The sequence below is a fragment of the Chlorocebus sabaeus genome, chromosome 19, assembly GCF_047675955.1.
Source record: "Chlorocebus sabaeus isolate Y175 chromosome 19, mChlSab1.0.hap1, whole genome shotgun sequence".
Taxonomy (NCBI): Eukaryota; Metazoa; Chordata; class Mammalia; order Primates; family Cercopithecidae; genus Chlorocebus; species Chlorocebus sabaeus.
The window spans coordinates 34700240-34720590 of NC_132922.1; the positions used below are offsets into that span (position 1 = coordinate 34700240).

The 20351-nt window shown below is 49.2% G+C and overlaps 2 pseudogenes; one reads left to right on the top strand and one right to left on the bottom strand.

Moving 5' to 3' along the window:
• LOC119622774 (phosphatidylinositol 3,4,5-trisphosphate 3-phosphatase TPTE2-like) overlaps positions 1-20351 on the bottom strand; it is a 91977-nt pseudogene that overhangs the window by 33267 nt on the left and 38359 nt on the right.
• On the top strand, positions 68-19068 carry LOC103222907 (uncharacterized; annotated as a pseudogene).

Here is a 20351-nt window from a genome sequence, read left to right on the forward strand (position 1 = left end):
AGTGACTCCCTTCTGAATGATGGAATATGACACAGATGATGAAATCGCACTTCTGGGCTAGTTCAGGATGTTACAACAAAGAGCCATAGCCTGGGGAGCTGATCAAAAACATAATTATGGTTCTGCCAGTTGTAGAGGCTGGAAGTTGGAAATCGGGGTACCAGCCTGGTCAGGTCTTAGTGAGGACTCCCGCCCCATTCACTGAGCTTTTACAGTGCTGTCCTTTCCTTGGAGGATGGCTCAAATTTAGGAGCATGAGTAGACTTCCATTCAAACCCAGCTCCCACTTGTAGCTTGGTGATCTTGAGGAAGTCATAGAACATCCCTGTTTTCTCCTCTGAGAAATGGCGTTAGTGAGAATTGCTTCCCTTTTTAATCACAGAAAATAAAGCATGCAAAGAAGTTAACTTGGTGCCATTGGGTGGAGAGTGAGAGCCCAGCAAACCAGAGACATCAGCTTGCCCACATCAGTGGTGACGACTGCGGAGAGTGGGTGAGGCTGGGGCAGGAAGCAGGCCATCCTGCCAGAGCCCAGGAACAGGTGAAGGGTAAGAGGGAGCTCCTCACCCTGAATTCTCAGGGGACACAGACATTCAGGGGCTGTGGGGAGCACAATCATCAGGGCTGCTCTCGTTCCCCTGGTTCCCTCCGTATCTGATGTGGTCCCAGGGCCCCTCTCCCTGTGTTTCCTCTCTGCCCTGCTTTCTTCCTGGCTGCCCACCCAGGACTCACTTTTGGCCTTGATCAGGTGGAGTTTTGAGGTAACTATAGGCCTATTAGTAGCTCCTCTGAGGTTCAACCCACCTTTTGTTGAGACCTCTGAGCTTAGTCACAGCCCTCCTCCTGCTGGAACCTGAGAGAGGGCTGGAGGGAGCTGACAGTGCCATGGCAGTTTTTCCTGGGGCTGCCGCTCCAGGGCCCAGTGGCAGGTATCTGCTGAATTCGAGCTTTCTTTTGTGTCTCTGGGGTTCTGAGGTGTGATTTTCCCTCTAAAGACAGGCGGAGACCCTGGTGGGGGCCTTCGCCTCAGAAATGGGTCCCCCTGAGCTGGGAGCTGTGCTCTACCCTCAGTGTGCTAGGACATCTCTCACCTGGCCCTGCTCATTCTGGCTTCTGAAGCTCGCAGAGAGGGTCTGTAGAAACTGCTAGATACGAAAGGGCTACAAATAAGTCACAGGAAGTGTATTTACATAACTCAGTGGTTTTCAGCCATTACTATACTTTTATTCAGCAGAGAAGATATTTTAAAATGCGAATACCCTGTGTCACCCTGCAGAGATTTGGATTTATTTGATGGGGCAGAAGACAGGCATCTTTGGTTTTTTGTTTGCTTGTTTCATTGTAACAGGATCTTGTGCCGTGGCCCAGGTTGTAGCACAGTGGCATGATCATGGGCGCTGCAACCTTGACCTCCCAGGCTCAAGGAATCCTCCCTTGTCAGCCTCCCAAGTGGGTGGGACTATGGGCATATACCGCCATGCCATGCTAATTTTTGTGTTTTGTAGAGACAGGGTCTCACTACTCCACCCAGGCTGTCCTTAACGTCCTAACCTCAAGCTGTACTCCTGCCTCTGCCTCCCACAATGGTGAGTTTACAGACGTGAGCTACTGTGCCTGGCCCTGTATCTTTTAAGAGCTTCCCTAGTGCTTTGAATAGGCACCCAAGCAAAGAAGGCTTTGCTTGCAGAAGGCTTGTGGAACCCTATTGAGGCTGCATCTTCTTTACAGCCGTCAGATTGTTCCCTGAGGTATCTGCTTAGCAGTGCACAGGCTATTTACATGGAGGGCTTTGGGGAGCTGTTGGGTTTGGGTTTGGCTGGGGCATGAGTGTTGGCTGTGGGATTGTCACAACCTGGTCCTATGGGACACCCAGTCTGGGATCCTTCTTCCCAGACCACCATCCTGCCTGTCACCGCCCCTATGGCAGGTCCACAGCTGCTTGCTGGAAGGGTGTTGGGAAGTATTGGTCGTCCAGCTGTCACGTCCTCCTGTTCTGCTGAATCCCAGCGATCCTCACTTGGAGTCTGGGTCTCAGAAGGGTGTGGCCCTGGGTTCTTGGCTGGCTGAGCTGGTGCTTTTGGAGTCTCTGGGGCTCTTGTATGTGAGGCCTGACCTGAGTTGCTTCAGGAAACTTTCACCCCTGAGGCTGCCTCCTGCTTAAAAGCAGAACCTTTGTGTGGAGATCTGGCTGGCCTCCCTAGCCACCATTCCAGGCCTGTCCTCATATTTTTATCCCTCTCATTTTTTCGTCTTCCTCACCAAAGATAGGTTGCTTTATCTTGTCGGGTTTTTTTTTTTTTTTTAATGTGAATTCCTGAACCCCATCCAGCCCCTCGTTCCCTCCCCAGCAGCTCACACTCATTTGTCAAAGCTCCTGGGACTCCCATTGACACAAAGAACAGCCCCCGACAGTGGACTGTGCTGTTCTGTTTGCACCCTTAAATTTATCGTGCTTACAGAATGCCACTTCTGCAAACTAATCAAGAAGGGGGAAGTGGCTCGCGGATATGCACCCTTGCTCATCCTCTTTGAAAAGGTAACCAGCTCTGATTTCTTTTTTCTTTGAGAGGGAAGATCATTCTTGTCACCCAGGCTGGAGTTCAGTGGCACAATGTCGACTCACTGCTACCTCCGCCTCCCGGTTCAAGTGATTCTCCTGCCTCGGCCTCCCAAGTAACTTGGATTACAGGTGTGCACCACCACGTTCTCCTAATCTTTTTTTTTTTTTTTTTTTTTTTTTTTAGTAGAGGTGAGGTTTCACCATGTTGGTCAGGCTGGTCTTGAACTTTTGACCTCAAGTGATTCACCTGCCTTGGCCTTCCAAAGTGCTGGAATTACAGGCATAGGCCACTATGCCTGGCCCCAGTTCTGAATTCTTAAGAAACTCTTGAGAGGTTCTAGGTCAGCACTGATAGATCTGGGTGCTGCAGGTGCTGGGTGTGGTGGCTCACACCTGGAATGCTAGCACTTTGGGAGACCGCGATCAGAGGCTCTCTTGAGTCCATGAGTGTGAGACCAGTCTGCACAACATAGACCCCATCTCTACAAAAAATTTAAGATTAGTTGCGGCCAGGCAAGGTGGCTGACACCTGTAATCCCAGCATTTTGGGAGGCTGAGGTGGGTGGATCACGAGGTCAGGAGTTCGAGTCCAACCTGACCAACATGGTGAAACTTCATCTCTACTAAGAAAATACAAAAATTAGCTGGTTGTTGTGGTGTGCACCTGTAATCCCAGCTACTCAGGAGGCTGAAGCAGGAGTACTGCTTGAACCAGGGAGGCAGAGGTTGTAGTGAGTCAAGATCGTGTCACTGCACTCCAGTCTGGGTGACAGAGTGAGACTCCATCTCAAAACAATAAGAAAAATAAAAAATAAAATTAGTTGGTTATGGTTGTCCTTGCCTGTAGTCCCAGCTACTTGGGACGCTGAGGTGGGAGGATCGTTTGAGCTCAGTAGGTCAAGGCTGCCGTCTGCCATGATTGCACCACTGTGCTCCCACCTGGGGGACAGAGTGAGACCTTATTTCAAAAAAGAACCCTTGCAATGATAGAAATGCCCCATGTATGCACTGTGTGAAATGGTGGCCACTAGTTACACGTGGCTATTGAGGTCTTGATATATGACTAGAATAGCTGAATTTATTTAGTTTAATTTAAAAAAAAATTTTTGATACAGCCTTACTCTGTTGCCCAGGCTGGAGTGCAGTGGCATAATCACAGCTCATTGCTCAACCTCCTGGGCTCAAATGATCCTCCCTCCTCAGCCCCCCAAGTGGCTGGAACCACAGGCATGCGTCACCACAGCTGGCTAATATTTAAACTTTTTGTAGAGCCTGGGTCTCACTGTGTTGCCTAGGCTGGTCTTGAACTCCTGGGCTCAAGTGATCCTCCTACCTTGACCTCCCAAAGTGCTGGGATTACAGACCTGAGCTGCCATGCCCAGCCTGGTTTAATTTCATTATACATACATACATACATACATACAAACATACATACATACATACATACATACATACATTTACTTATGATAGGGTCTCGCTCTGTCACCCAGGCTGGAATGCAGTGATGCAAACACAGCTCACTGAAGCTTTGACCTCCGGGGCTCAAGCAGTCCTCCCACCTCAGCCTCCCAAGTAGCTGGGACCCCCAGTGTGTGCCACCATGCTTGGCTAATTTTTGTAGTTTTTGTAGAGGTGGGGTCTTGCTATATTTCCCAGGCTGCTCTTGAACTCCTAGGCTCAAGCAATCCTCCCCCTTCAGCCTCCCAAAGTGCTGAGATGACAGGCATGGACCATCATGCCTGGTCCCAAGGCTTATTTTTACTTCTACTGTAGTTCAGCCTTAAGACTGTACCAGCAGATAGAGGTGGAAAAGTAAGATGAATTGAATATCAAATTATATTTATAAATAAAGCAGTTACTAAGTAATGACTTTCTCCTCCCTCCCTCCCTCCCTCCCTCCCTCCCTTCCTTCCTTCCTTCCTTCCTTCCTTCCTTTCTTCTTTCTTTCCTTCTTTGTTTCTTTCAACAGTCTCGCTGTTGCCCATGCTGGAGCGCAATGGCACGATCTCTGCTCACTGCAAGCTCCACCTCCCAGGTTCACACCATTTTTTTAAAAACTGTCTCACTCTATAGCCCAGGCTGGAGTGCAGTGGCTCAATCTCAGCTCACTGCAATCTCCACCTCCCAGGTTCAAGAGATTCTCCTGCCTCAGCCTCCCAAGTAGCTGGGATTACAGGCACTCACCATCACGCCCAGCTAATTTTTGTATTTTTAGTAGAGACATGGTTTTACCATGTTGGCCAGGCTGGTCTCAAACTCCTGATCTCAAGTGATCCACCCGACTCAGCCTCCCAAAGTACTGGGATTACAGGCATGAGCCACCATGCCTGTTCCTGGACTGCTTTTTAATAAAATTTTACTCCTGTTTTGCAACTTGCCTCTATCTGGTATCTACCTTGTGATCCTCAGTCAAAGTCTTTCTTCTGAGGAGGCAAGAATTGAGGTTGTTTCAGTTGTGTATGGATTCACCACCGGGAACTCGGATACCTTCCACCTGTAACAGGTCGAGGATGCTAGGTGAAAATGTTATGGAAGCTGCATGCTTTTTACAAATGTAGTGGTTCTCATGTCCAGCCACAGCCACTGCACCTGTGTGAAAGTCCCCTTAATAAACCTATGTCTTTTTTACTGTCTCCAGATCTCTTCCTCTACCCTTCCACACGGTGCCTTCCCTACTGGAGTAAAGTGGGGTCCCGCAGGGCACCCTCTCCCTGCAATTTTTTTTTTTTTTTTTTTTTTTTTTTTTTTTTTTTTTTTTTAGATAGATTCTTGCTCTGTCACCCAGGTTGGACTGCAGTGGTGCGACCTCGGCTAACTGCAACCTTCACCTCCTGGGTTCAAGTGAGTCTTCAGCCTCAGCCTCCTGAGTAGCTGGGATTACAGGCGCCTGCTATCATGCCTGGCTCCTTTTTTTTTTTTTTTTTTAGTATTTTCAGTAGAGAGGGGGTTTCGCCATGTTGGCCACGCTGGTGTCGAACTCCTGGCCTCAAGTGATCCTCCCACCTCAGCATCCCAAAGTGCTGGGATTACAGGCGTGACCCACTGCACCTGGCCTCTCTCCCTGTATCTTCATATATCTTCAAAGCCAAGAAGGAGCTTCTGTCCCCTTGGTTAGGGTCGGGGTCCCAGAGGTCCAGGGTCAAGGCTACGACCGCCTCCCAAGGACATGTATCCCTGCAAGAGGCTGCATCCAGCAGTCAGGGAAGAGGCTCCCCTGGGGCCTGCTCCAATTCCTGCTGGGGAAAGCAAGTGGAGGTGCCCCTTGAAGAATCGGGGATGCCACCAATCTCGGGGGTTCTGTCCTGGCCTGCGGCCCTAGATCGTCCAGCCTCTGCTGGGATGGGAACCAGACCACTCCCTTCTTGGCTGGAGCTGAGGGTGGGGGTCTCGCTTTCCCAAAGGCCTAGCCCTGGATTCCAGCCACAGGTGCTACTGGGCAGCGCCTGGCGCCGCCCCGCCCCCCCAGGCCTGGCACTCGCCCTGAACAAACATGGCGCCGGTAGCGTCAAGCGCGTCACACCGCAGGCGCGTCACGCGACAGGCCCGTAGGGCTTCCCCCGCGCTGCCGCTCTCATCCCCTCAGACTGGCTGACAAGACAGGGAGCGGGAAGTATGACCTGGCTGGTGGCGGTGTCCTGGGCGGCTCTCAGCAGCTGTTGTGTGGCTGCCCGCAGGCGCTGCTGGGCGGGATGCTGTACACCCGGGAGAGCGCGTCGCGGGAGCGCAAGCAGCTCCACGGCCTCTGAAGCTTCCCAGCCCACTTCTCCGACAACCGACGCCGGGGCTTCCAGGAGCAGAGGTAGGGGCGACTGTTGGGAGAGGCGCCAGGAAGCCCGGCGTTGGGAATGGCTTAAGTCCCGGCGCCCTGCACCCTCCTTCACCTGAGTGCCCGGGAGCTGGGGGCCCTGAGGAGGTTAAAGGTCAACGGGCTTGGGGGCGCGGTGTTGGAGGACGGGGTAACCGGAGGGACCAGGGGGACCGGGGAGGGCCAGGGCGGAGGAGGTGGGAGGAGGGGGAAGCGCTCTTCTCCAGCCACGTCGGGAGGCGATAGCTGAGCCCGGGCAGTGTCCTTTCTAATATTTATTTTTAGTTTTTGAAATGTTTTTGAGACTGGGTTTGGTCCTGCCGCCCAGGTTGGAGCGGAATGGGGCAATCCTAACTTCTGAGCTCAAGCGATTCTCCCGCCCCAGCCTTGCAAGTTAGCTGGGGCCGCCATGCCTAATTAAAAAAAAAAAAAAAAAAAAAGAAAGAAACTTGGTCGGGCTTGGTGGCTCACGCCTGTAATCCCAGCACCTTGGGAGGCCGAGGCGGGCGGATCACCTGAGGCGAGGAGTTCAAGACCACCCCGGCCAACGTGGTGAAATCCCGTCTCTACTAAAAATACAAAGTTAGCCAGGTGTGGTGGTGAGCACCTGTAATCCCAGCTACTTGGGAGGCAGAGGCAGGAGAATTGCTTGAACCAGGAAGGCGGAGGTTGCAGTGAGCCGAGATCAGGCCACTGCACTCCAGCCTCTGCGACAGACTGAGACTCCGTCTCAAAACAAAAACCAACTTTTTGGTTTTGTTTTGTTTTTTAAGATACAGGGTCTCAGTACGTTCTCCAGGCGAACTCCTGACCTCAAGCCAACCTCCCACGTTGACTTCCCAAAGCGCTCATTACAGGCGTGAGCCACCAGACACTAGTCAGGCCTGAGGGGCAGGCCCTGCACAGAGCTGGGCCGGGGGATCAGGAGGAGGGAACAATTTAGACATTCTGTGGTTGGCTCTGCCAAGAGGGGAAGGTAGCTTGGTTTTCAGGGTTCAGATAGAGGACAGACAGTGACATCAGACCAAGGACGCCACCACTCTTGCCCTCCTGACTTGGAATGTGGTCAGCAGAGAAGTGGGATCCGGTGAGGTCTGGGCCGCGTTTGCCTGTTCTACCTCCTCTTTTACTTTGTCTTTTTTTTTGAGACAGAGTCTCGCTGTGTCACCCAGGCTGGAGTGCGATGGCATGATCTTGGCTCACTGCAGCCTCTGCCTCCTGGGTTGAAGCGATTCTCCTGCCTCAGCCTCCCGAGTAGCTGGGACTACAGGCGCCCGCCACCACTCCCAGTTAATTTTTGTATTTTTAGTAGAGATGGGGTTTTACCATATTGGCCAGGCTGGTCTCAAACTCCTGACCTTGTGATCCGCCTGCCTCTGCCTCCCAAAGTGCTGGGATTACAGGTGTGAACCACCGTCCCCAGCCTACATCCTCTGTTTCTGACTTTGTGGTATTCAGTACAAGAGAAAGAGAGGAGAGGGCTGGCTGCCATCGTGGGCCTCACTCACAGTGTCCTAAGCAAAGCTCCCCCATCCCCCTAACCAGCCTTCCTCCCTGTGACAGGCAGTGGGTCATTTGCATCTTAGTCACAGGTCTGAACTTTCTTGCCTCGGGCTGCGATATGCCCCTGGGTTCACCCGTCTCCAGAGATACTGGGTGCCATCCGCTCCAATGAGGATCTCCTGTCCCCACTGGTCCAGTTGTACAACCTGCACTGGCAGTGGACCTGTCATCAGCAAGTTATCTGTCTTTTCCACCAGGAGTCCCCGCCATGTGTCAGAGCTTGTGCTAGGCCTGGGGGCACAGCTGTGCAGCACACTGGTCCCAGATGCCTTTGAGGGCCTAGGAGCTGAGCCCAGCCCTTCTCTTTGCAGTCGGGCCCCACCTTGGACATACCGGTTCTCTGCATCTTCAATGACATCAGCCAGGACTGGACATTTTGTCAGCTGGGTGTGGTATGAATGGGAGGTGACCCTGCTGAAGCGATGGATCCAGGACCTGTACACAAGAGTGGTGCTGAGGGTTGGCAGTGCCCACTTCTATACCATTGTGGTCAGTGTGGCCAGGAGCAGGCAGGGCGGGTGGGTGGGCACAGCTGCTGAACAGCACAGGACCCTCAGATTCCACCCACAGCCTGTCTCCTGGGGTGTGACGGTGGGGGGCCTTACCCTGCCCTGGGGGCTGTGCCCTGTGTAGGGGGATAGGTGGCCTGATCTACCCCACTGGGATGTCGTTCTTCCTGTCTGGCTGGCAGGCCCCTGAGCCCCATGCTACGGGTTATGTGAGGGAGTGCCCGATAGCAGAGCCCCTCCTCATGTCCGGACCTGCCTCCCCCTCCCCATATCTTCTATGTCTGCAGTGGGTGAATGGTGTCCACAGGCTAGAGCATGAAAGGGGCTACCTCCCCTTCGAGGCTGACATCAGCAGCCTGTTCCCGGTGGGGCCCCTGCCCTCCCACCTCTGCATCACTGTCACCATCAACAGCACCCTCACCCCCCAACCCTGCCACCAGGGACCATCCGTACGTGACTGACACGTCCAAGTGGGTACCATCCTTCCTCCACTGCACGCACCCACCTTCCCGCCCCACCCTGTGGTCTTCCTGCCAGGGACAGGGTGGCCTTCACATAGAGGAGGCCCTGATCTGGGGAGGCAAGTGAACTGAAGGCAAAAGACCCATGGCAAGGGCCCAACGAACCACAGTCCTCCCAAGGGTTACTTTGTCCAGAACACAGACTTTGACTTCTTCAACTACGCGGGACTGCAGCGGTCTGTGCTTCTGTACATGACACCAACTACCTGCATCGATGACATCAACATCACCACCGGCATGGAGCGAGACAGTGGTGACGGCTTCTGGTAGGATCCTCCCTCAGCAGGGCCCAGGGTGGCTCTGTTTGTTCCCTGTTTGGAAAGCTCTCCCAGGAAAAAGGTTCTCCCAGCATCTCTAAACCTTCACAGGTTCCCATCCATCTACGAAGCTAAAATCCAGGCTGTCTGAGCGGGCACGGGCTCCCGAGATCACTCATGTGGTTGATCTCGCTTGGAGAAGAGGGGTCTGGCCTAACGTCACATAGCTCAGGGTGGCAGTCCTGTCCCTTCCCCACGGTGCTGCTGTCACTTTAGCTCCCCTTGCTACACATCGTGCTCAAGGAACAGGCAGCTTTGGAGGGCCGGGTGTGGTGGCTCACGCCTGTCATCCCAGCTCTTTGTAAGGAGGACTTGGTAGGAGGATCACTTCAGGCCAAGAGTTCAAGGCCAGCCTGGGCAACATAGCGAGACCATCACCCCAAAAAATTAAAAAATTCGCCAGGCATGGTGATGTGTGCCGGTAGTCCCAGCTACTGAGGCAGGAGAATCAGTTGAGCAAGGGAGGTCAAGGGTGCAGTGAGTTGTGACCGCGTCATTGCACTCTGGTCTGGGTAACAGAGGGAGACCCTGTCTTTTTTGTTGTATTTGTTTTTGAGCTGGAGTCTCACTCTGTAGGAGCCCAGACTGGAGGACACTGGTGCACTCTTGGGTTCACTGCAACCTCCGCCTCCTAAGTTCAAGTGATTCTCCTCCCTCAGCCTCCCGAGTAGCAGGGATTACAGGCACCTTCCACTGTGTCCAGCTAATTTTTGTGGGTTTTTTTTAGTAGAGCCAGGGTTTCACCATGTAGGCCTGGTTGGTCTTGAACTCTTGACCTCAGATGACTCACCTGCCTCGGCCTCCCAAAGTGCAAGGATTACAGGTGTGAGCTACCATGCCTGACTGGGATACCCTGTTTTTAGGGGGGGAAAAATTATTTATTTATTTTTAATATATCTTTTTCCTTTTGTGAGATGAGGCCTTAGACTGTCGCTCAGGCTGGATGGCAGTGGTGCAATGATTGACAGCTGTTTTGGGGCCACAGTTTTAAATTTCAAAGAATTTAGGCTGGGTGTGGTAGCTAATGCCTGTCATCCTAGCACTTTGGGAGGCCACGGTGGGCGGATTGCTTGAGCTCAAAGGTTTGAGACTAGCCTGGGCAACATAGTGAGACCCTGTTTCAAAAAGAAAAAATAATTTAAATAAATAAAGAACTTAAATAAGAATCACACAGCAAAGGTGATGCAGCATAGAGCAATTTATTGTAAAGGGAAAAGTATTTTGCAAGTGAAGTGCAGAATAGCCTGGGCACAGTTGCTCACACCTGTAATCCCAGCACTTTGGGAGGCTGAGGAGGGTGGATGACCTGAGGCCAGGAGTTCTAGACCAGCCTGGGCAATGTGGTAAAGCCCCATCTCAAACTCTGTCTCCAAAAAAAAAAAAAAACAGTGAGTTTTGGCACACACCTGTAATCCGAGCTACTTGGGAGACTGAGGCAGGAGAATCGTTTGAACCCAGGAGGCGGAGGTTGCAGTGAGCCAAGATCGTCCCACTGCACTGCTGGGCATGGTGGCAGGTGCCTGTAATCGCAGCAACTGGGGAAGCTGAGGCAGGAGAATAGCTTGAACTCAGTGGTGAGAGGTTACAGTGAGCCGAGATGGAGTCACTGCACTCCAGCAATCCTGAGGAGATTTAAGAACTAAACATAGTATGGTCTCCTGGATGAGATCTTGGGACAGGAAAAGAACATTAGGGGAAATAGTAAAGAAATCTGAATCAAGATGAACCTTAGTTAGTAATAATGTATCAGTATTGGTTTATTGGGACCGGAGATGGTGACTCACATCCTAGCACTTTGGGAGGCTAAGATGGGAAGATCTTGACGTCAGGAGTGTGAGACTAGCCTGGGCAACATAGCGAGACTACATCTCTCTAAATTTTTTTTTTCTTTTAGTTAGTCAGCATGGTGGTATGCACTTACAGTCCCAACTGCTAGGGAGGCTGAGGAGGGAGAATTGCTTGAGCCCAGGAGTTTGACGCTGCAGTAAGGTGTGACTGTGCCACTGTGCTCCAGCCTGGTCCAATTTTTCATTAAAAATTTTTTTTTCTTTGAGATGGGGTTTCACTCTTGTTGCCCAGGCTGGAGTGCAATGGTGAGATCTCGGCTCACTGCAACCTCCGCCTCCTGGTTTCAAGTGATTCTTCTGCATCAGCCTCCCGAGTAGCTGGGATTACAAGCATGCCCCACCACTTCCGGCTAATTTTGTATTTTTAGTAGAGACCGGGTTTCTCCATGTCGGTCAGGCTGGTCTTGAACTCCCGACCTCAGGTGATCCGCCTGCCTCGGCCTCCCAAAGTGTTGTGACTATAGGCATGAGCCACCGCGCCCGGCCTTAAATTTTTTTTTTTTTTTTTTTTTTTTTTTAACTAAAACAAGGTCTCACTGTGTATCCCAGACTAGTCTTGAACTCCAAGACTCAAGTAATCTGCCCGCCTTGGCTTCCCAAAGTGCTGGGATCATAAGTGTGAGGTACCATGCCCAGCCAGGTTTTTTAGCTGTAGCAATATACCATACTAATTTAAGATGTTCATAAGAAGGAAGCCAGGTACAAGGGTATGTGTGAACTTTGTGCCATCTTGGCAATTTGTCTGTAATTCTAAAACTGTTTTAAAATTAAAAGTTTACTCAACTTCCCAATGTGCTGCTAAAGAAAAAAAAAATAATATTAAAAGTGTTTTATTTTGAAAATATTTCTTATTTATTTTTTTGAGACAGGGTCTCACTCTGTCACCCAGGCTGGAGTGCAGCAGTGCAATGTTGGCTCACTGCAAGCTCTGCCTCCCCAGGTTCAAGCAATTTTTCCACCTCAGCCTCCCAAGTAGCTGGGATTACAGGCATGCACCACCACACCCGGCTGATTTTTGTATTTTTAGTAGAGATGGGGTTTCACCATGTTGGCCAGGCTGGTCTTGAACTCCTGGCTTCAAGCAGTTCACCCGCCTTGGCCTCCCAAAGTGCTGGGACTACAGTCGTGAGCCACTGCGGCCGAACTATTTTTTAAATACTTTTTAGAACCAAAGTCTTGTTAAGCTGCTCAGGCTAGATTCTAACTCCTGTGCTCAAGCAATTCTCCTGCCTCAACCTCCTGAGCAGCTGAGCTACAGCTTGTGCCACCACACCCAGCCAAAAAGTTTATGTTTCTTTTTTTAAAAAAGAGAGGGCTTAGGACTTCCTGGAGCACAGACTTCAAATAGCAGTTGAGTCCACCGTTGTACTCCCTTCTCTCTGGATCTTTCTTCCTGAATGCCTGTGAAAAGCAAGCTTTGGCCCTGCCTGTGCGGCTCCAGCCCACCGGTGATTGTCGTTTCCTGACAGACAGTCCTGTGGGCTCTGGGCTTGCTTAGCCAACCCCACAAATGCAGAAGCCAAACTTTTACCAAATATATCTATCTATCTAGATGTATGTCTGTTTATGTCTATCTATCTAGATGCTTTTTTGTTTGTTTGTTTGTTTGAGATGGAGTCTAGCTTTGTCACCCAGGCATTTGTATTTCCAATACAAACTTTTAAAATGATATTATGAAGCATTAAGTAAAATTCTACATTATTAGGCTAGGGACGGTGGTTTATGCCTATAATCCCAGCACTTTGGGAAGCCTAGGCGGGCAGATTGCTTGAGCTCAGGTATTTGACACCCCCCTGGGCAACATAGCAAGACCCTGTCTCCACAAAAATAGAAAAATGAGCTGGGCATGGTGGTCGTGCCTGTAGTCCCAGCTGTTTGGGAGGCTGAGGTGGGAGGATCACTTGAACCCAGGAATTTGAGGCAGCAGGGAAGCATGATTGAGCCATTGCACTCCAGCCTGGGTGCCAGAGTAAGACCCCGTCCAATCCCCCCCAAAAAAGTTAACATCATTATATAATTGTACTCTAAATTATTAGCAAAATGAAAGAAAATTAAGTATTATTTAAAAATAGGCGAGGTGCAGTGGCTCATACCTATAATGCCAGCACTCTGGGAGGGCAAAGCAGGTGGATCACTTGAGGACAGGAGTTCAATACCAGCCTGGCCAACATGCTGGAACCCCATTTCTACTAAAATTGCAAAAGTTTGCCCGGTGTGGTGGTGCGTGCCTGTAATCCCAGCTACTCAGAAGGCTGAGACAGGAGAATCGCTTGAACCCGGGAGGCGAACGTTGCAGTGAGCTGAGATGGAGCCACTGCCCTCCAACCAGGGTGAAGGAGTGAGACTCCATCTCACAAATAAATTAATAAATAGCTAAACAGTTGGTTCAAATGGACATAAAGATGGAAATAACAGACACTGGGAACTCCACAGGTAGGGAGGGAAGGAGGGCAAAGGGTTGAAAAACTGCTCATTGGGTACTATGGTCAGTGTTTGGGTGATGGGTTCACTAGAAGCCCAAACCTTAGCATTTTGCAGTGTACTCATGGAACACACCTGCACATGTGCCCCATGAACCTAAAGTTTAATACAATAAAAATAATAAATTTAGTGCAATAGACAATTGTAGATGTTTAATCATAAAACACAAGATAAAATAGCACTTGATTTTTTGTTTTGTTTTGTTTTGTTTTTTTCAGGCAGTCTCATTCTGTCACCCAGGCTGGAGTGCAGTGGTGAGATGTCAGTTCACTGCAACCTCTGTCTCCTGAACTCAAGCAATTCTCGTGCCTCAGTCTCCCCAGTAACTGGGATTACAGGCGCACACCTTCCGCCTCCTGGGTTCAAGTGATTCTCTTGCCTTAGCCTCCCGAGTAGCTGGGACTACAGGGACCTGCCATCACACCCGGCTAATTTTTTTGTATTTTCAGTAGAGACGGGGTTTCACCATGTTGGCCAGGATGGTCTTGCTCTCCTGACCTCATGATCCGCCCACCTCAGCCACTATAGCCTTGAACTCCTGGGCTCAAATAATCATCCTGACTCAGCCTCCTGGATAGTTGGAGCTACAGGTGTGTATCATCGTGCTCAGCAATTTTTTTTTTTTTTGACTTTTTCTGCAGAAACAAGCTCCTGCCATGTTGCCTGGACTGGTCTCCAATTCCTGACCTTAAGTGATCCTCCCACGTCAGCCTCCCAGTGTTGGCATTACAGGCATAAGCCACTGTGCCAAGCCTTTTATCACATCTTGAAGTCAGTAAGAAGTGGATCATCTCGTCTGGCCGGGCACGGTGGCTCATGCCCGTAATCCCAGCACTTTGGGAGGCAGAGGCGGGCAGATCACGAGGTTAGGAGATCGAGACCATCCTGGCTAACACGGTGAAACCCCGTCTCTACTAAAAACACAAAAAATTAGCCAGGGTGGTGGTGGGTGCCTGTTGTCCCAGCTGCTTGAGAGGTTGAGGCAGGAGAATGGCGTGAGCCCAGGAGGCAGAGCTTGCAGTGAGCCAAGATCACACCAATGAACTGCAGCCTATGCAACAGAGCGAGGAGACTCTGTCTCAAAAAAAAAAAAAAAAAAAAAAGGTGGATTATCTCATAGACCAGAGATTTCAGAACAAGCCAGTATTTTGGCTATTCTTGGCCCTTTGCATTTTTTTTTTTCTTTGAGACAGAGTTTTGCTCTTGTTGCCCAGGCTGGAGTACAATGGTGCAATCTCAGCTCACTGTAACCTCTGCCTCCCAGATTCACGTGTTTCTCCTGTCTCAGCCTCCTGAGTAGCTGGGATTACAGGCATGTGCCACTACACTTGGCTAACTTTTTTGTGTTTTTATAGTAGAGACGGGGTTTGCTGTGTTGGCCAGGCCGATCTGGAACTCTTGATCTCAGGTGATTCACCTTCCTCTGCTTCCCAAAGTTTTGTGATTACAGGCGTGAGCCACCACACCCAGCCTGCATTTTCATATAAATTTAGAATTAGCCGGGCGTGGTGGCAGACATCTGTAATCCTAGCACTTGGAGAGACTGAGGTGGGAGGATTTCTTGAGCCCAGGAGTTTGAGGCTTCAGTGAGCTGTAATTGCACCACCATACTCCAGCTTAGACAACAGAGCAAGACGCTTTCTAAAAACAAAATTAGAATCAGCTTGTCAATATTTATTAAGAAATATGTTGAGATTCATCCTAATGATGACTGTTTGTTTAAAAAAAAAAGCGCTGGACGCAGTGGCTCACATCTGTAATCCCAGCACTTTGGGAGGCCGAGGCAGGCAGATCACAAAGTCAGGAACTCGAGACCATTCTGGCTAAAACCGTGAAACCCCATCTCTACCAAAAATACAAAAGAAAAAAAAAAAAGCCAGGTGTCATGGGGGGCACCTGTGGTCCCAGCTACTTGGGAGGCTGAGGCAGGAGAGTGGTGTGAATGCGGGAGGCAGAGCTTACAGTGAGCCGAGATTGTGCCACTGCACTCCAGCCTGGGTGACAGAGCGAGACTCTGTCTCTAAATAAATAAGTAAATAAATAAATAAATAAGGAAAGAAAGAAATCTGTTTAGATTTTGATAAGAATTACATGTAATCTACAAATCACTTTGAGGAGAACTGATCTTTATGATATTGAGTATTCCAATCCATGAACATGGTATATTTCTCCAGACTCACACAAATATTAATGAATGCAAAAGAAAACAGGATGGTAGGGTTGTTGATTCAGAGAACACCCATGGGAATGTCATTCTGGCACTACTTGCCTTCTAAGGGCTGCCTCTGCTCCTTACTTCCTTTTTCTAGGTTGCCCGATTATTATGTGAACTTGTCCTATGCCCAGTGCTGATTGATTCAGGGGAACGCACCTGCCCAGGCCAGTCCAATAAATGTCTTTACACAGATTTTTCAACTGGAGACAGAAAGAGAGTTGAACCAGGCTCTCTGATTGCAAAATATAAAATTTAGGAGCTCCTGGTAACCATGCTTCAGATTATGTGAACTAGAGGATTGGGGGAATTGCTGAGAAATAAGGTCAAATCTCAAAGAAACGGAGACATGACAAGAGAAGAGAGTGGTGTTTGAGTCTCTGGCTCCACAGAGTTCTTACGGCCAATGAGTTCTGAGAGATAGTCAGAACTATCTTGTTTATGAATTCCATGAGACAGCCCAAAAATCTGTCTTTAGGCTTAAGCTAGTTTGAGTTGGGTTTCTGTCACTTGGAACAAGAGTCCTGACTACTGCAGTTGAGTGGAGTTAAAAGGTATAGCCTCAATAGGTGAGCTAGCTCTCGGTTTAAAAGGCTTCCAGTTTGAATTACACTCCATTCCCTCTGGTGCCCCTAGAAAGAGCCTTCTCTAACACAGGCCTGGAACTAGCAGACATGCTTTTGTTTTTTTTTTCTTTGCAGGAATTGTACTGCCTTGATTTGGGACAGATTATCAGAGGTGGGCACCGTTATCCTCTCTTTCATGCAGGATTAATCACTTGTAAGTATTTGTCTTATGTTTGGATGCTACATTTTGGTTAGAATTTAATGATCATATCTCTCATCAAGATTACCCACATGATCACTCTAAGGCTGTTGTAAGCCTAACTGACAAGTACTCCATATGTCAAGGTGTCAAGTGCAACCCAAAATAAGATGTAAGCACCAAATGGGACTGAGAGAAATGCTAAAAATCTTCACCCTTACTGCCTTTCTTGATGATAACCATGCATCCTGTGAGGGAAATAGTGTTATAGTGATAGAAAGGTAAGGTTCTGAAATTTGAAGAGATTGGAGGCCAGGTGTGGTGGTTCACGCCTGTAACCTCAGCATTTTGGGAGGCCAAGGTGGGTGGATTGCTTGTACCCAGGAGTTCCAGATGAGCTGGGCAACATTGTGGGACCCCATCTCTAAAAATAAAAATAAAAAAAATTAACTGGGTGTAGTGGCTCACGCCTATAATCCCAGCTACTCAGGGGGCTGAGATGGGAGGATCACTTGAGGAGGTCAAGGCTGCAGTGAGCTGTGATCATGCCACTGCACTCCAGCCTGGGTGACAGAGTGAGACCCTGTCTCCAAAAAAAAAAAAAAAAAAAAGGATTGGAGGGAAGAATTTTTGAAGATACTGTGGTGCAGGAAAAGGGCGTGCTGTGTATATGCAGATGGTCATCAGCTTTCCAAACTTAACTCTGGAACAGGCTACCTTTCATACATTTTATATGCTGTATACTGACAGACCCAACACACTTTTCATAGGACACATTTGAGCCTTTTTTTTTTTTTTTTTTAATGTTTTTAAGACAGAGTCGTGCTCTGTCACCCAGGCTGGACTGCAGTGGCACAATCTTGGCTCACTGAAACCTCTACCTCCTGGGTTCAAGTGATTCTCCTGCTTCAGCCTCCCAAGTAGCTGGGACTGTAGGTGTGTGCCACCACGCTCAGTCTGGGCAAGCAGCCCCAAGAACCCAGCTGATGTGAAGGGTCCTGTGGTCAGGCTGGTGGGATGGGGTCGACGGCAGAGCCCCAGGGTTTGTTTGGGTGGAGCCCGTGCTTCACCAGGAGAGGTGAGTGGGCCAGGTGTCCCAGGGGACAGGAAGCTCCAGGCCATGCCAGGCTTAGGCCTCCCCACACCCTGCCAGGACAGTTTTGTGTGCTGTGGGAGAGACCCCTAGATTCCAAACTTAGACTCCAGAAACCAAGAAGGAGGGAGCACAGCCTGCTGTGGGTACACACGGGGAAACCGAGGCTGCAGAGGAAATGACTGGACCAGGACCTGGCAAAGGGGACTTGGGAAGGCCCCTAGGAAGGTGCAGGGTTGTCTGCTCTCCAGATGGCTCTAGTGGAAAGGAGGGAATTAAGATGGGGGGAGAGACCCTGGGTGGACCAGATGGCCACACCATGAACCCTCCCAGAGACTTCAGACAGAGAGAGGTGCTCCACAGCACCCCACGCTACCTCTGCCATCTCTCACACCCTCCTCTGTCCACACAGGTCAGCCCAAGGCCATCCCCTCAGTCACTCTGTTTCCACCATCTTCTGAGGAGATGCAAGCCAACAAGGCCACACTGGTGTGTCTCATGAGTGACTTCTATCCAGGAATCTTGATGGTGACCTGGAAGGCAGATGGTACCCCCATCACCTAGGGCGTGGAGATGACTGTGCCCTCCAAACAGAGCAACAAATACGTGGCCAGCAGCTACCTGAGCCTGACGCCCAAGCAGTGGAGATCCCGCAACATCTTCAACTGCCAGGTCACGCATGACGGGAGCACTGTGGAGAAAGACAGTGGCCCCTGCAGAATGTTCATAGGTTCCCAACCCTCGCCCCACCCACAGGGGCCTGGAGCTGCAGGATCCCAGAGGAGGGGTCTCTCTGCATCCCAAGCCATCCAGCCCCTCTCCCTGTACCCAGAAAACCCTCAAACGTCTTTTGTCAACCAGAAATCCTGCTCCCTCTCTTCATTTCTTATCTCTCATACAATTTGATGCTTCTCCTGGGTGCTCAGTGTGGCGTTGGGGGAATCCTGGCACCAGTGGGAAAGCAGCCTGGAGGAGAGGATCACAGGCTCCCAGGCGTGTCCCCTGGGGACATAGGCCAGGATAGGAGGAGTCGGCTCACTGAACACCAGTCCATCCATTCTCTCCCACCTCCCCTTCCTCCTTGCAGCTCACCCTCCAACTCGCTGCCTGTGTTTTGGAGGGAGCTCTTTCTGGCTGAGCCTCCAGATACACCCTCTGTCCCTGTCCTGGTCTGGACCTTCCCCTGACCCACGGCCTCTCTTTCCTCAGCCTGGAAATCCTACTCTAGGCCTGGAGTCCCTCTGCTTCTGGCTCTGGCCCCTGGAATGCCGTCCTTCCTCTCTGTCCAACTCCCCACCCCCAAGGGCTGGACTGTCTAGGACACTCCCACACCATCAAATTCATGAGCTCTTAAATTTGGGGCCCACTTTGATTTTTCACCTGACAGCAGGTTCAGAGGTGTGAGAAAAATAGGAGGAAGTCAGGAAGGAAACACACATGAAAGGCTTGCAAGAGGCTCAGGACACTTGTAAAAGATAGGCTCTGAGCTCCCCAGGAACAAGTGCAAGAACGGCAATAGGTGCTCCATCATTTCTTTCTGTCTTTTTTTTTTTTTCAGATGGAGTCTCTCTCTGTCGCCCAGGCTGGAGTAAATAGAAAAGAGAGTGGTCAACACTCTAAGAATTTTCCATCTCAAGAAGTCAGGAAAAGAACAAATTAACCTAAAGAGTACAGAAGAAAATACTAAATGTAATAGTAATTGATGAAATAAAAAATGAATAAATAATAGAGACCACCAAAAAGGCCAAAAATTTGGTACTTTTAAAAGACTAGTAAAATTGATAAATCCCTGATGAGACTAATCAAAAGAAAAAAGGGGAAAAGGCACCAAGAAAGCAATGTAAGGAATAAGAAAAGGAACACCTCTGTAGACATTAAAATGGTAAAATGATATTGTGAACAATTTGATGTTAAGACATTTCAAAGTTAGATTACATGGATAAATGCTGGGAAAACTATAATCTACCAAAATGGGCAAAATAAATAAAATTATTTAAAAATTCTATATGTGGAATTGAATTTAAAGACTTCTCTCCAGAGAAAACTCTAGGCCAATGTGCCTTTACTGGTGAATTTAACTTTACACTTAAGAAAGAAAAAAATCAGCATGTGTAAATTTACCTAGAGAATAAAAGCAGAGAAAATGAAATCTAACTCATTTTATGAAGCCAAGATTTGAAGAAACTATGAGAAAGGAAAATTATAACCAATTGCCCAGATTACATGAATTTAAAAATCCTAAACAAAATATTAGCAAACAGGATCTGGCAATTTAATAATAAAATAATTTAATAATTATTTGACAAAATAATATAGCACAAGTAAATTACGTTTATTCCAGAAATATGTTGGTTTACCACTTAATGTAATTAGCCACATTTATTAATAGGATAAAGTAGAAAAATTATCATCTCAAAGATTCAGAAAAATCTTTAAAAATTCAACATCCATTCATGATTGGAAAAAAAAAAAACCCAACTCTTAGCAAACTAAAGGAATTTCTTTTTTCTTTCTTTTTTTTTGTTTTGCTTTGTTTTGTTTTTTGAGACAGAGTCTCACTCTGTCATCCAGGCTGGAGAGCAGTGGTGCGATCTTGGCTCACTGCAACCTCTGCCTCCTGGGTTCAACTGATTCCCTTGCCTCAGCCGGAGTAGTTGGCATTGCAGGCATGCGCCCCC